This window comes from Tauraco erythrolophus, chromosome 5 (assembly GCF_009769465.1).
Source record: "Tauraco erythrolophus isolate bTauEry1 chromosome 5, bTauEry1.pri, whole genome shotgun sequence".
Lineage (NCBI taxonomy): Eukaryota > Metazoa > Chordata > Aves > Musophagiformes > Musophagidae > Tauraco > Tauraco erythrolophus.
In genome coordinates this window covers 10,007,828-10,024,491 of record NC_141469.1, presented here as the reverse complement: position 1 = coordinate 10,024,491, position 16,664 = coordinate 10,007,828, and positions in this window count along the sequence as shown.

Sequence of the window (16,664 nt, the reverse complement as noted above, 5' to 3'; positions counted from 1 at the left end):
CTTAGGAGCATGTAGAGAGGAAATGGATTCCACGTGAATTTCCCTGCAAGGAAGGTCTCAGACAATTACACTGATTTAGATGTTACAGTAATGTACTGTAAAATCATACAAGAGAATGAACTTTATGCAGCTCCTGAAGGAGAGTTACTGTTGTTAAATAAAGTACAAGAGAAAAGGAATTTCTGAACAATCTATTTCATTTTGTGAAAGGACAAGTTTGGCTCCCAGCCTCTGAGAGCACTGGTTACCTGAATAATGTGGCTCTATGCTTCCTCAATGCCTAAACAGGTACGATACATTGGGGAACACGCTTCCAGCAGTCAGTTTGGCTTAGTTTTGCAGAATCTTTCTGTGCACCCCTACTTTGGAGGGACTGGTGGGCAGATTCACTAATGCTAATCTGCTGATTCCTTATGAACTGTGTACAATAACTGCACTGTTTGTGATACAAACTACAGGCATGTCATTCTTCTATTCTAGGCAGTCAGCATGATCTCAAGTATGTAAATCAAATACTCTCAGAGAAGATTTTATAAGGAATTTATTCCCATTTTGGATGCCGCCTTCTGAAAAGGGTGTTACCGGCCAGAACACAGTTAAGAGAGTGAACCGAATAAAATAAGAGTTTTAGCCCACGAGGGTTATACATGATTCAGGGATGTACTGACTCAATCCTTGCCCAAAATAAACAAATCCTCTAATTTACTTGCTGTTTTTTGCTGTTTTTGGATTAGTTTTTCTTGTGGTTTTATTTTTAACCTCACACCTCATGAGTCAGCTGTGGGACAGGAGTTTTGGGAGAGGGGGAGCGTTTTTGGTCCATTTTGTACTGAGTGACAAAAAGAAGAACAATGACCTGGCATTTAAGTGAATTGCTTAGATCACAGATCATATACACAAATATAATTCATAAACATCATTCTACCAAAGGCAAGACATCTTAGCAGGAAATACTGTGCTATCTGATGACAGTACTAGCTGTTTAATTAATGTAATGGGTAGACAGGACAGTATCAGGCTAAGTAAACAAGCTCCTAATCTTAATGAGACTGTTCTGAAAGTGAAATGTACTTCTGATCTACTGATGACTTTCGTTAGTCTAAGAATAATGATGGCATATTCAAAAATATTCTTCTGCATGCAATTTTGCTTTGCTTTCCTAATATGATTTTCCTTACTACTTCATCTAAATTATTATTTAAGTATTTATATGGTGCTCACCTTTGTGGAAGAGAGTAGCTTACAACCTAAGGCTGCACACTATCACATTAGATCTCAACTGCATACATCATCCAGGAAATTTCATCATCTCCTTCAGCTTTGTGCAACACATATTTATTCAGGTGGAATTTAATTAAACTGAACAAATTAAAGCTGACTACTGACTCATTTCAAAGCATTGGAGCAGAGAAGTAGACAGTGACACTGGAACAATTTGCAGCCATCTAGGACATTGTAATCTCTCAGTAGCCCTCAATTAGCCATTAATAATTTTGTGAATTTAAAATTTGATTTGCACTGTGTAACAACTAATTTGAGAAGAAGAGAGAGACCTGTTAAGCTGTGCATTTCAACAAGTCTCTGAAAATATGAAAACATGAAAGTATACACTTTTTGACCACTACAAGCAACTGCTGTACTGGCTAATCTCTCTCTCTCTCTCACCTCATCATCTTTGCTTTACCAGCTTTTCCTTCATTTACTCAGATCACAACTGAACATAAACTATACCAACCTGCTGTTTATATCCAAATTATATAAACTGAGGCTACAGCTAATGAGCACTTTGTACACACATTTATGCATTTATCAAATTATAATTACAGGGATTGCTGAAACAAAACAGGTATTCAAAAAACCCTTTGCCTCTCATTTTGTATTTATTTATTGTACACACAAATTCTTTTGTATTTATGTATGTGTTTGATTGTATTTACCAGTCAGATGTAACTCAAATTGAAATCTGCAGCAAGCAGTTGTGAAAGGCCAGAACAAAGGCCATGTGCTCACTCACTCCCTGTGCTCAGACTGGCGTACGTGCTGCCAGCTTCAGTATCTGAACAGGATTTGCCCCTGATCAATTGATCTACTGTAACCTCTTGCTTGCATAGGACCACCTCACAACCCTATGGCATTAGCAACTATACGAAAACCACATCTGACGATGTTTAACATAAACTGTGCTAAAAAGTATCCAGCGAGGAAAGCCCCACAACCTCCAGGAGTGGTCCATTCCAGTGCTTAACTCTCCTTGTACTAGAAAGGCTTTCTGACTATCTAAACTGATCTCTCGTGTTATTTCTTTGTATGCCAGTGGAGGTGAAAAATAACTCATTCCTTTAGATCTTGAAACAATCTTGTATGTCTTTGTAAACTGTTACTGCGTCTCTCTTTTGCTCTCCTTTAGAAAAACCAACCCTAGTTCTAGGAGCCTTTTCTCTTAGAAGGTACTCTCAAGCTCTCTGAGCATTCCTGCAGCACTTTCTTACAGAATAACTCCTCCTTGTGCTCCCTCTGGAGCTGCTTGGCTCTGCACCTGATTTTAGAAGCTGTGCAATTTCCAAGGTAGCCCACAAAAGGTAAAAGAATTGACTTACAAGACTGGATGCCCAGAAACCTTGTTTCATAAAAATGAAAGTTAAAACAGCTTGGGCTCTGACTCACAATAGGGTGTCTAGATACCAGCAAAATGCAAGAACTACATTAACTCTATAGTAACTGAAGAGTAGCAAGAGGTTAAATATTCTGCAATTCCCCAGAAAAATAGTGTACAAAACAGCCCTGATGTGATATGTTTCCATAAGTTTAAGCATTTAACCGTATTTAAAATAAAATCTGTCTCTAAAATAAGCATTTACGAAGCAGAAGGAAAACATAAATCACTGTGATTGCTAAAACAAGTGAAAAATAATGGATGAAACTAAAAATGAGCATCAAATAGCACAGAACATTTCAACAGAGTAAAATGGTGCTCAGTAAACGTTCACAACATTTGCATAGTTGAGGATGATTTCTTCTTTACTGAAAAAAAACTATATGGAAACGATTGCAGGAGGAAAACCTGGTAAGCAAATTTACAATCAAAATCACAGCAGAAGAAAAGAATCAGAGCTAGCAGTATCAAAAATACAAGAAAAAGGAAATGTTCTGGTCTACTTTTAAAGATCAGGATCACCTAACTGACAAGGCAGATAATACACAAATGATCCTCAACGTTAAATTTTTCCTACATACTAACAGAGCCATCTTCAGTGTGGTTTTATAATCTCACATGCAAAACCATGGAAGCTGTCCATACAAATACATGAGAGAAGCACAGACCTCCTGTGTTTTACATGGTGGAGGTCTGTGGACCTGTTCTATGTGCTGAGAGAGTTGCGGTTCTTCAGCCTGGAGAAGGCTCTTGAGGAGACCTTACTGCAGCCTTTCAATACTTAAAGGGGGCTCATAAGAAAGATGGGAACAGGCTTTTTAGCAGGGCCTGTTGTGATAAGACAAGGAGTAATGGTTTTAAACTAAAAGAGAGCAGATTTAGACTAGATATAGGAAGAAATTTTTACGATGAGGGAGGTGAAACACTGGAACAGGTTGCCCACAGAGGTGGTAGACGTTCCATCCCTGGAAACATTCAGGGTCAAGCCGGATGGGGCTCTGAGCAACCTCATCTAGTTGAAGATGTCTCTGCTCATTGCAGCGGGGTTGGACTGAATAACCTTTAAAAGTCACTTCCAACCCAAACCATTCTATGATTCTACGTGTAGTTCTATACTTCATGAAATACTCATTACATGAAGAAAAGCTTGGAGCTACTCAGAAAAACTGTAAACCAGGTTATTTGATTTCAGTTGCAATTTAACTACACAGAAGAAGCCAAATGAGGACAGACTTGAAGAGCAAGGCTGCATGCAGAACTTTCCATGTACTTCGATGACTGGAAGTTAATAGAGCTATTGCTCTCTTTTGCATGAATAATATTTGTTACCAACTTAGTTTAATTAGATTTATGAATTGTTCATGAGCAAAGTCTCATTGTCTCTAATACATTTGCTATGTGTAAGTTCTCCTGGAACAGTTTAGAAAACTAATTTTCAGGCTATTGTTGGTGAAATATTTGGTTTATGTGTTCTCAGATTTGGATAGTGGGTGGTTGCTGCTCTGTTTCGATTTTGATATTGGCTGACAACCTTCTTGCAAATAGTAACAAATCCTCCTCCCTTCCTCCCCTCACTGCATGTCCAAGAGGAATTCTTAGATGCATAATTGATCCATCTCAAATAATTAAAACATCTGAGACTTGTGAACATTGGTACCATTAACCAGAAGATGCTAGAAAGCTCATGACTGATGATTAGTAGTGCACTACGGAGCATAACTATTCAAAATTTGACACCTGTTCTCAGAAACATAATTGTATTTATGATTCTGATTTTAAAACTTTATTTTTGAACAAACTGTGGACACTAGCTTGGAAACTATTTTTACTACTATATCAAAGTACAAAAAAATAGTGCAGATGCTATGGGCATGATGTTTGGCTAGGATAAATCAACAGATTTTATACAAAGCTGTACTCCTTTTGACGACTGCAGAGATTTGGCCAAAGATATTGAACAGACAGTTAATAGATCTTTTTGAAGCTATTAAGAAGTTAATTAGGCAGGGTCTCCACCTCTTTACTTTTGATATTAATGACATAAAGGCATATAAAAGCAATGTTCCAACTCTTTGAAATTATCGCTAAGGAGGAAAACGGCAGAATGGTAACTACAAACTGGCATAGAAGGAGTTGATACACTAGATCACTGGATTTGATGACTGGGTCAGAGTGCAGTGCACATGAATACTTTGTGAATGAAGCATAAAAATGGAATTATTTACTAATAGAAGAGTGCATTAATGCTATCAATAAGCACAGAAGAGATTTAAGAGTTAAAATATTGGCAAATGTTAATCTCTAAAGACTGCAGAGATTATGAAAATACAAGCTGTGCAAAAACTATGAAGCTAAATGATTAAGCTCCTTCCTAGATTCTGGAAATGTCACTTTTCAGCTGTGTATTCTATCTCAGAAATCTGTAATGTATTATATAGTGAAAAGTATACTTATGTAATGTCAAATAATGTGCAAATAGTAGAATTCTGCATTTACACAGCACTATGCAACTTTTTTAGTCTGAAATGCTTAAAATTTGACGTCCTAGCCTGACAAACATTTCACAGAGATTGTTACCAGGTATCTTCCCAGCACAATGAATCAGGCTACACAGAATAAATGACGCCTGCTTGTAAGTATTTGCAGGATCATCCCTAAAAGAGACAATATGACAGGTTTGGAATTCAACGTTAAATGTTACCTAATCAAACACTGAACAAATATCATAGTAAATCATTCAAAGTAAAGGACGACTAGACGATACTATTCAAGATAAATTATATTCGACATATAAAAATAAAATATTAACTCGAGCCATTCAACGTGGTACGAGTGACTGAGTATAAAAATAACAACTAAGGCAGTCATTCAGGATTCGAAACTGCAAGAATTTAAATTAAAGGCAATGGACATTGTTCTGATACAAGTTATGTTGTTATTTGGTCTGTTCAAGGTGCCTAGCATTTTCCCCACTAAATGCCATGTCTACTATTCGGCACCCAGAAAGAATTTATTGAGTTATTTTTTTCGTTCCAACAACGTCTCTGATTATAATTTTTAAGGAAAGAGTGAAGACACGGATGTCTGCCTGCACTTTCCACGGTTCAGATTAGGAATTCTTTCCTTCCATTATACACATTAAAGTCCTTGGAAGATAAACAAATTTGTTAAAGTGTCCTTACAAGGTGATACAGTTTACTATTTAATCAGTTATCCTCCAAATTTTAAACATTAGAAAAGACATCACAATAGCAGTAACTGGCAGTACTTTCATTTCTATGGCCATTGGCAAATTCATATTTATCTACATATGTTCAAAATCTACTGTCATCTACATAGGTTTTTTTGGAAGACAAAAATACTTTTTTTCAGCAGATCATCCTAGAAAAAGATATATAGCCAATCTATTGTTTTCCCCATGTTATTAGATGCAACATTTAACATTGTTCTAGCCTTTGGAGAATAGCAAGGAAACAATGTCTCCATTTTTTGTTTGTTGAAGAGGCTATTTATTTTTTCCTGTTGACAGACTATGTGTCTGCTTTCCCCACCTGTTACAGGTTAGTTTTGTAGTTTGTGTGTTCTTCCCTACTATGATAGAAAGAAAAAAAAAAAGGAAGTGTAACTGTTAATTCCACAAAAATTGGCTGACAAGACCCTCTGGTAGGTAAGAAGCTTCTAACATTTCTAAGAATCACTGGATTTCAAGTTCATGGTGTTCTCTTAATGCTTGTAAAAGCTATAACTCTAACAGCCTGCAAAACTGAAATCTTTTATTATTACTTCTTCTGTAGGACAAGTGTGGCTGTAGTACAAGATTTTCCAACTTTACACCCAAACACCTTCCCCTTATTCGAAGGATCACTTCTACGGGAATGAAACACTAGTAAATTCTTGTGGCACCATTTCCTAGGATGCCACTGCCAGCTGCAGTGCTAAGTGGCATACTCTCGGCTAGCTGGAGAGTCATCACATTGATCTTGAGATATAGAGTGTATGTCTCGAGATCTTCAGGAGCTGGAAAAATGGTTAAAGTCATTGTGGAGATTATTTCAACTTGAAATATATCAACTTTTAGATCTTTTCTCACCAACTCTTTTGCAGGTTCAATGGAAAAAAACACCTGCTGAAGAGGAAATATGATTATTTGTAATTTTCCACACTGAGTAGTTATTTCCAGCTGCTGAGCACTCTAGAAGCTGATAAAGCTCGTATGCAAGAGGGAGGAATACATTGGCAGTTCCTCACCAGTTGGCAGCAAAACTTCCACTCTTCCACATCTGTATCTTGGAGGTGAAAGAGTGACTGACACAGTCCCCTGAAAGATATTGACTGTAAATGATCAATAAAAGTCTGTGTTTTGGCAATGCCTTCTTACTGCTGCTGTCAACAGCTATGAGGATTGCAAGTTTCTTTTGTCTATATATTTTACTTGATGGTTAAGATAACCACAAACATACGCTTTCATTGTTCAATAGGATCAATACCATTTTAATGTTGCTTTAGCACTGATTTAAATTTGGTTTCTTTATAGAGTTTCTAGTGAGAAGAAAAATCTCTAATGAGCTATAGATTCTGAGTCTTTAACATAACATGGCTACCATTTTTATAACAGCAAATCTAAAACAGGAAATGTAGCTCAATTTTTTCTTGACCAAATATTGCATGATCTCAGAACAGTATCTGGTTAAGCCTACAAAAGACAGAATAGCATTTATTTTAAAAAGAAGCTGCTACACATTGATTGATTGATTTCATTGACATCTCTGTCACTGATTCTTTTTGTGACCTTGGACAATTAATTTACTCTCTGTTTTACTCTGTTTCTCCATCATGAAATGAGTTTTGAAAACATTCAGTTATTGATGATTCTAGGACTTTGTGAAAAGGGAGCTGGCAACTGGTTTGTGCTCATCGAGTAAACTAGATATGCTTACATTTTTATACATTTAAATACCTACACAATTTCCTGTGTTCTTCACAAAAAAAAACAAGATAAAAAAAGGTCTTCTGATGTTCAGTCCTTTCAAAAGTATGTTCAGCATTGTCCATAATATACTTTATTGAATAAACCACTAATAGGTAACATTTATAAAAAACACATACTTCCAGTAGAAAGCTCTCAATGGGTGTTTTGCCATTTTTCAGGTGAATCTCTGAATTTATTCACTCCTCTATAACTAAAACTCCTCTGTTTATCTGGTCTTTTATGTCTTCAGCCTAAATAACTTTTCAGTTGACCATACAAGCTGTGATGAGGTATTAGGTTGGTTTGTTTCAATTTTATGGCCTACAAAGCAAAATTTCACAGGCTCTGCTAACTAATATTTTAAAAAAAAAAAAAGGAAGAGAGGGAAATGAAAAGGCATTTATTTTCAGAAAACTTGTAATCTGCCATCTTTGATTATACTGACCTGAACCTGTGTCTAGAGTGCAGAACAGACCTGCGGGCCTGCTCCATGATCATCCAAACACAATACCTCTCTGTTCCAAGTTTGTACTCCTGGTTTGCTTCTAAAGGAAGGTATAGATACATACTGGGCATGCATTTATTGCTTGGAGTCAGGTAGTCTTCAAAGCTCAAAGACAGGTATGTGTAATGGTAAATACAACTATTTAGTTTCAGATTTTATCATTTTCCTGCTCTCTGATCCAACAGTATTTAAAAACTACTAATATAATAAATGTGATCTAATTAAATGTTCACAAGATCTGTCCCCCATTTTCCCCCCGAAGGGTTACTAGCAGCATGAATTAGATCCTTGGAAATCATGAGCAATCCGTTCATTTACAGGCAGTAGCTAACCTAAGTGATACCACTGATGGCAGAATATTCAAACAAGGGGAAATTGCACAATCTAAAGAGGAAAAGGTCTGTTCGGGTTTGTCTATGCTTCCTCTGCCCAGTGTTCCTACAAAAGCAAGCACTGTTAAGTGCGGGGAGGAGAGCCATTGCAAAACCAAGTTCTTTCTCTGATATTCACACCTTTCAGATGTGCCAGTGCAAATGCTTCAAGGGATACAACTAAGCAAGAGAAAGACACAGTAAAGACACAAGGCAGGCCTCAACCTGTGATAACAAACACGGTTTTACAAGCAAGCAGAAATACCATGAAGTTATTTTCTGCAGCAGACAGCATCTGTGTCCCTATAGATACGACTGAAATAGGACTGTACAATTCCTGAAGAGGAATATATCTCATAGACTGCAAACAGACTGACATCGATGCTGTCATACACTATGCTGTCCAGAAAGTAGATTATAAAGCACTAGTTTCAGAAAGTACACCGGCAGCAAGTTCAGTGTGCTGTAAAAGCTGATAGTGACTCAGCTACATATAAGCAACATTAAAATCAACAGGAGTTTCAGCACCATTTGGGATTACAACCTGAAGTCAAACAGCTGAGGTCCCTCATATTGTCACAAACCTGCAGCTAAATTATGCTGCCAATTTATCTACCATCATTTGTGTTCATTATACCATGGTATCTTTTGCTTTTTCCTAATGGCAATATTCATGCTGTTATCCAACACCTTATATATAATCAGAACAAAGTGACTATACTTTCTTTTTATGCAAGATAAAGGCATCTTTAGGCTTCATTTGTCAAAAAGGTAACATTAGACGTCTACAATAAATGCTAAATTTACCTTGCATTCACGTATCTCCACTTCTAGATTCACTATGTCTTCTACACTTCCAGGTTCTTTAGAGTAAATGCATAGCTGGATTAATTCTGTGATTTCTCAATAAATATATTAATTTTGATCTCTTCCTTCTCTGGCATTCTGTCAGCGAGGCAAGGCAACATAAAGAAGAAAATATAATGTAATTAATATAGGACATTTTGAAGACTATGACCTCAAAATTTTAAAAAGCAGTAGCTTGATTGACAAGCAGTACCAGTTGAGATTTTCACAAGGAAAAAGTTCCAGTTCATTAACAAGTAATGTAAAGAAGTAACCAGCATCTTTTACAGAATGGAATGCAGTGAGTTTCAAATGTCTGTCATTTCTGCATTTATCTGGATCACATATAATGAAAATATTATAACATTACAACCTAGAACCCAAGTATTTAAGATCTACACAGAAGATGGAGAACATAAGACAGACAAATTAACCTTTAATTTTCCTTGCTGCTCCTGCTAGTCTGGAACCTCATGCTGAGTCTAATGCCCAGCACCTCCCAGGCTGCTGCTCAAGCCCAGAACGTGGCCTGCTGTCAAAATTACCTTTCCTACTGGTCTGCAGAGGTGTGGATATCACTGCTGTGGCTCTCAGTAACTGTGTAGACAATCCTTTACTTGGCATCCAACAGTTCTGAGAGGAGCTCAACCGTGCCTATGTTTGTGGTTTTGAAATGAATTTTTTCTAAATTCTGGAAGGACCAACACACAGCACAGCAAGGTTTGCGTTCAGTCTGGTTCTAGCACCACTGCTCAACAGTATGTTCCAATAGTAAATCACGAAGTTTCTTTGAGCAAACTCAATCTTTTCTGAATTCTCCTTTCTCTTCCTTCCAGGAGCTCATAAAATAAATGTAATAATGAATGGAGAGGACTAATCCAAAGAAAAATCTTATTTCAGAATTATTAAAGGACAGGCAAGATAGCATGCTGCTTTTTGGAATAAAGTAGACATTTGAAGCTCTCTGTGCTGTGAAGCAAAATCATGTAAATGCTTGCTTCACAAATAAATCTGGTCATTGAGATAAACATATCCACCATGGACACTTAGATTTGGAGCTGGTTCCTGAATCTCTTTTCGCTTAAGCCTCTCCAATACAGGTCATGCAGGGAAAGAAGTGGATGTCGGGGAGGAATTTCATTTACATCTGCTCTTGCCCAGCATAGAGTCCAACAGAGACAATATGTCACCAGCTTAGGTTTGAGGAGCTCTTTGACGGTTTCATTTCTGCCTGTGAGTGATTTGGACTCTTATATGGGTTTGGGAAGCTATAACCTGTAGGATGAAATGTTACTGTAATGAAGCTGTAGGATGAAATGTTACTTTGGTGTGGTGATTTACATGGAGATTAATCACAATCAAGGCCATGGCAAACTGTTACTCTGTTTTGTTGTAGTGATTTCATTGTACTGCATGTTTTAAGTCAAAGATGACTGAGTTTGTATTCTTGGTATTGCACGAACCTAACCATACTGCTGCTATTACACGTTGGCTTCCTGAGTTAACTGATTATATGGTTATTTAACATAGCTAGGTGGTAAGCCTTATGTCATTATAATGATTCAATTGTTACAGCCCTAAATAAAAGTGAACAATTTGGATCAGGAGCCTGAACATCTGACAAACTGTGTGGTGCCTAGATCCAAAGTCGTGGTTTAGCATGCTGTACATATGTGGGCAGCTGCACCATTTAGCTGTGGATCCAGGCTTGGGTTGGAACACCCCAGGCTGGTTTGAACACTTCCTTCCAAAGTCTGGCGGGTTTCAGCATGATCGTTTTCAGTTAGGCCCATTTTTAACAAAAGCAAATGCAAATGAGAAGCTACCCAGAAATAGCACTGCATATCAATTTTCTACATCAATTTATAATGCAATGGAAACAGATGGTACATTCAGGCACTGTCAGAGAAAGCCATTTGGGTTTTGGTGACTATTCCTTTTTTATTCTTGATGGTATATTTATTCTGTCTGTTTCCATTGCTGAGTTGTTTCAACACCTGTATAAAATAGGATACCACTGTACCCGAGAGCTACGTAAACTAATCTTGGTAACGTATGCAGCTTTCTCAATCCTGAAGTGATTTTTCTGACCAATGGTGTAAGTTGTAAAGAATACCACTATTTGATAGCAATCAACACCATTCACTTGGTTTCCACTTGCAGAAAGAGGGAATAATTTACGACTGGGAAGCCATTTCCAAAACCAGGAAAGGTTCCTTCTATTATTAGGAAGCGTGTTTTGTGTTAAAAATGAGTCAACAGATCATTTATTTTGATACTGTATTCCACACAGCATTTGTGTTCTACATTTTCTACAGTATTTACAAAAAAGGTGAGTATTGTGATCTAAATTCAGGACACATAGCATAGGAAAGAATAATTCAGGTAAGGCTTGGGGCAACACATAGTTTATGCAATTTACTGCCACCATTTCCATTGAATCTTTGCTGATTAATTCAGCTGCAGCAAAAAAAAAAAAGTGACTTTTTTATTTTTAAAGGGAGGAGCATGATCAAGGTCACTGGGCTATACGCTGATATTGTATCATTCTGAAGTAACCCCCTCTAGTGTCTACAGCCAGTCAGAAATCCTTCAGCTAAACATTTTCATCAGAAATTGTTAATTCATGAAGAGATTCAGTCACTAAAATCCACCAAATATCTCATGCCCAGAATAAAATTTATGGTCATGATGAACAAAAGCAATGCAGAAGGTTTAGCTGTCTTAATTTTGAGGACTGAACCTCATTTTTCTGTTTTCCAGTGTCCTCTACTCACTGTTCTCTCTCACACTCTTCAACACTTTTCCTACCTTGCATTTAGAAATTACTTCCTGGAGCAAATACTTGAATCTAAATCTTAATTAAAATAATAAAATTGCCAAGATACAAAGTATTTCATCTGCTTGATCTTTTTTCTGCCCCAAAGCCTCCAGTATTGAATCTTTAAGTTCAGAAAATTGTCTCAGAACAATGAAACCATTTTCCTTCAAGTAAAGTTTCTCTTTGGGCAATACAGGCAAATAAATATGCATCTTCTTGAACTGTTGAGTGAGCACCTAACATCAACTCTAACAATGTAAGATTCTGAGTATCGTCTCCCCAGTACAGCAAACATCTACACTGGATACACTAATACAAGCCATTTATCATAAAACAGTTTGCCTGTATCCATCAAAGAAAAATTAAGACTAATGTGAAGTATCGCAACAATTCTCACACCAGCTCAGACATATAATAGCCTTGGAAACTCAGAGAAGGGGTCATTGGGTTGTGAATGACATCCTGAAAGGTAAATCCTGACAACCAGGGGGGAAAAAAAGAAAAAAAGGGGGAAAAAAAGAAGATAAAGAAAAGGAAGAGCTCATGTTCTGAGCTCCGTAAAGAATGGAAAGAAAATGACTGATAGTTCAATATAGTGCATGAAAGGGGGAAAAGATCTGAATTAATAGAAACAGTTTAGTTAAACAAAGGATCAAGAGATGTTATTCTGTGGGAAGTTAAACAAATAATTTAAATTTTATATGACTTGGTTTTCTCACGTTTTTGTTTTGTTTTGTCTGTTTACAATGTGAAGCCTCCACAGCAGTGCCTTTGCAACCTGGCACAGTCAGACCAGATCACAGTTGCAGTCTTTAAATTCCGCAGTGTTAATCTCTGAACCTTGTTTGTCATGTATTTATGACAGCACAGGCTTCCGGATTAGTGCTGTTGGAAGCACCACGGAATTCACTAGCAGTACGTGTCTGTCAGGCTGCTGTTGAGGGTCGGTACAGGCAGCTCCTTCGCAGCGCGAACCCTCAGTGGATGCGCCGGCCACGGAACCGGGGTGCGACCTTTCGCTGCACAACCACTCTTGGAGACAAAAAGAGAAAACCACGTAGGATTCACTTCCCAGTCAGGACGTGATTAAAATTAGATTTACACTGAGGAGAAAATTAGCACGTTAAGTTATTTCCATACATCAGAAAATGGATGACTAAAAAAATTTTGTTTACATACTGTAATCTATTTACCTGATATTTACAGATAAATAAAATAGACACAGATCAGGCAGAAATCAATGCAAATCATATGTTTATGTTCATCAATTGAACCTTATTTTTTGTGAATCTGTTGATAACCTATTATTTCAATAATGAAAAACAAGTAAAAACTTCCCTTAAAAGAGCAAATTCTTTTTCTATTTACTATGCAAATAGAAGCAAACCATTTTCCATTTCTAATTAAATCTCTACCTGTTCCTCAATCAGGCAAATTACTATTAGGTTCTTGCTAAGTTATTTTTGGGACTATTTTGAACAGAACTATTCTGGTTGCTATAATTAAGGCTTCTAAAATTAATATTTAAATTTTATAATTGCTGGACTATGGCATCCTGAGAAATAATAATTACCTCTCTGATTGCAGAGTTGAAGTGAGCTGTTATGTGCATTTGACTCTTTAATCTTGCAGCTTGTATCCCTGTTCACTTGAACAATGTTATTAAGTTCTGAAGCTGATTACATGGGTTGGTTTGTGAGTCAGACAGCCAACCCTTCAGGCATCTAAAAATAACGTGCTGTTTCTTTTGTTAAGGGGAAAAAAAATAAATGCTTGTACCACTTTAAGCAACCTTAGCTAGACCTTAGAGCAAAAGCCCAGCCTGGGCCAACCAATTCAAAAACCTCGCATCAAACCTAAAGTTCTTTTTCAGTGCTACAGGCAGGGAACAGAAAATTCTTGATCTCACTAGCTGAACGTCGAGCTGAGATGGATGTCAGTATCTCGTCAAGTCTGTCTGCAGTTCCTCTCTTGACGTCTGAGACTCTCTAGGCTTTGATAACAGCAGGGAGTTGGAAGCAGGGAACACAAGAAATGATTAAAGTAATTGCTCAAAAATAGCAAATAACAAGATCACATGTTATTATCTGCAGTGAGGTTATGTTTGTGAATGGGAGGGAGAGTTCAGTGTGCATATATAACCCAGAATGACAACATTCTTAGAAAACAAGGACAACTATAAATTACTCCAAGGTTGAAGTTCTCTTTCTCCTGAGACAGCTCACTTCAAGACAAAGAGTAGGTGTCCATTACCTTTCATGCCTCCGTTTAAAGGTCTTCAAGAAAAGACTGGACTTCTTTGGATGCATCAAGAGTCTGATGTTGCAATTTTGTTTCTTTATTTTTCTCCCTGGCAAGCATATTCTGAGTCAAATGTTTTGATTTCTGTATATTCATCCAAACATGAAGAGCAGCTCAACTTAAAGAACACTAGAGAAGGAGGAAAGAACAAATTCTGGTATGGCATGAAAAGAAAAAATGAACCACGTCGAGAGTCTGGTTTCCATCACCCTCTCTTAAGCGAAGCAATCTAACTAACATTTGTTAGTAAAAAGCTGATTAAGACTCAGTGGAGAAAGACTGCTTCTCCTGCAGTGACTGTGTTAATGCAAGACTTGAATTGCCCTCTATAAGCTTCTCTCTACTGATTATACAAGAACCTAGGACAACTACACTCTTAATTAGGATCATCGTTTAAGTACTTAAAATTTGGTGGGATCAGTGCCAACCAAAGCAATTACCCTCTTTTTTTTTTTTTTGTTCAAATAGAGTGCTACATCACATCTTTTATTTCCTGGGAGACTCATCACTGAAGGTACAGTTCTTGAACTGAAAAAAAAAAACGTTTTTTTTACCACTTTCTGTGTTGTCCTGATTCAGGGAGCTTTTAAGGATCTAAAATGGTCTCTGCAATAGTATTCTTCCCTTCCACTGAAAGATTTACCCCTATTCTGTGTCTTTCACTGCTCCTGTTTAAACCCACAGTGATACAGAGTGCAAGGAGACAGATTCACTCCTCAATACCAAAATTAATACCACTAGGCAAGCACATTTGTAAATAGTCCCCAATGCATCTGCTCATGTCCTCCTCTCACCTTCAGCAAAAGAACTGTAGTTTCCTCCTACATTAACGTCTTTCTGTTGCTCTGTAATTGCAATTGCTCATTAGTATTTTTACCACAGCTTTCCTAGAAGATGGGGATAGGAACCAGCCATTAGGTTCTCTATCGTATATTTGTAGAATTTCACAAACCTTAGTTTCATTTTGCTTCTGATTGCCTTTTTTATCTCCTATGCTTACACTATAAGCTTAGGAATATACCATGTACTAGCTACTGGTTTATAGGTTGCTAAAATCATTGCATAGTAATTACACGCATGATTAATTAGGCATCAAGCAGCAATTTGAACTGTAGATCATCAACTCTTTAGAAAACATTTAAAAAGAAAACAGAGATTTCAGACAATTGTTCCTCGCTTTATGCGATTTAACTTGTCAATAACAGAAGTCGTGATATTTTCATCTTCATTATCATAATTTGAAAATTCCTTTTTCAAATCAGAACAGTATTGCAGAATGGATTTAATGGGTTTAATTATTCCAAAATCATGCACTACTTACAATAATTAACAACTGTCTGTAATTATGGGTGTATAGGGGTTTCTCTGCTTAATGCAAAGTGCCCTGTTGAAAGTCAAGGTATTTTGGTGGGAGAAGGACATAAAATGTCACAGGATATGCTGAACAGAAAGCTTTGGTCTTCTCATAGAGAGTAATATAATTTTCAAATTAAAGTTTAATTTTTTTCCACTTTCTGTAAAAATCGGTAATCTATTTTAGGAACCATAAAGAAACATATCTAGATACACATATATAGCTGTATTTATTTGAACTGTGATAATTATACTCAGTAGAATGGATGTGTCAGGATTATTTTATTGACAATCTGTGTTATGTTGTCTGGTTATTACTGAGAAAATAATAACACTGGTCTGTGTGTGCAGTGGGGTGGTTCTGGTAATCACATTATGTTATTTTCTAAACCAGAAATTAGAAACATCCGTAATATTTACATAATATAAGACAAAGCACATAGTGAACTAATTGTTACTGTTTTTTTTAATCTGAGAAACAGGAGATTATTCAAAAAATGATCAAAAAATTGCCTTTGTTTTTATTTCCAAATAGGATATCTTTCTTGTTCTAAATATAGCAGAACTGGTGATCAGAATGGTCAAGGAGTTTGAAGTAAAGTATCTTCTTCAAATAAAATCTGAAATTCAGTCACCTAACCTTCGATTTTCCTCCAAATTAGGAAATAATTGTTGTCAAAGTTATAAATTATTCATAAATGGAGTTATCTCTGATCTTGAAGTGTTCATATTTCTAGTGTTCATCTTTGCCTAATGTCAAGAATTCAGACCTACATAGAATTCATCTTTCCTAGCATGAGAACTTGCATTCATATGCAGATCCGATCATCTTTCTTTCCAAAATA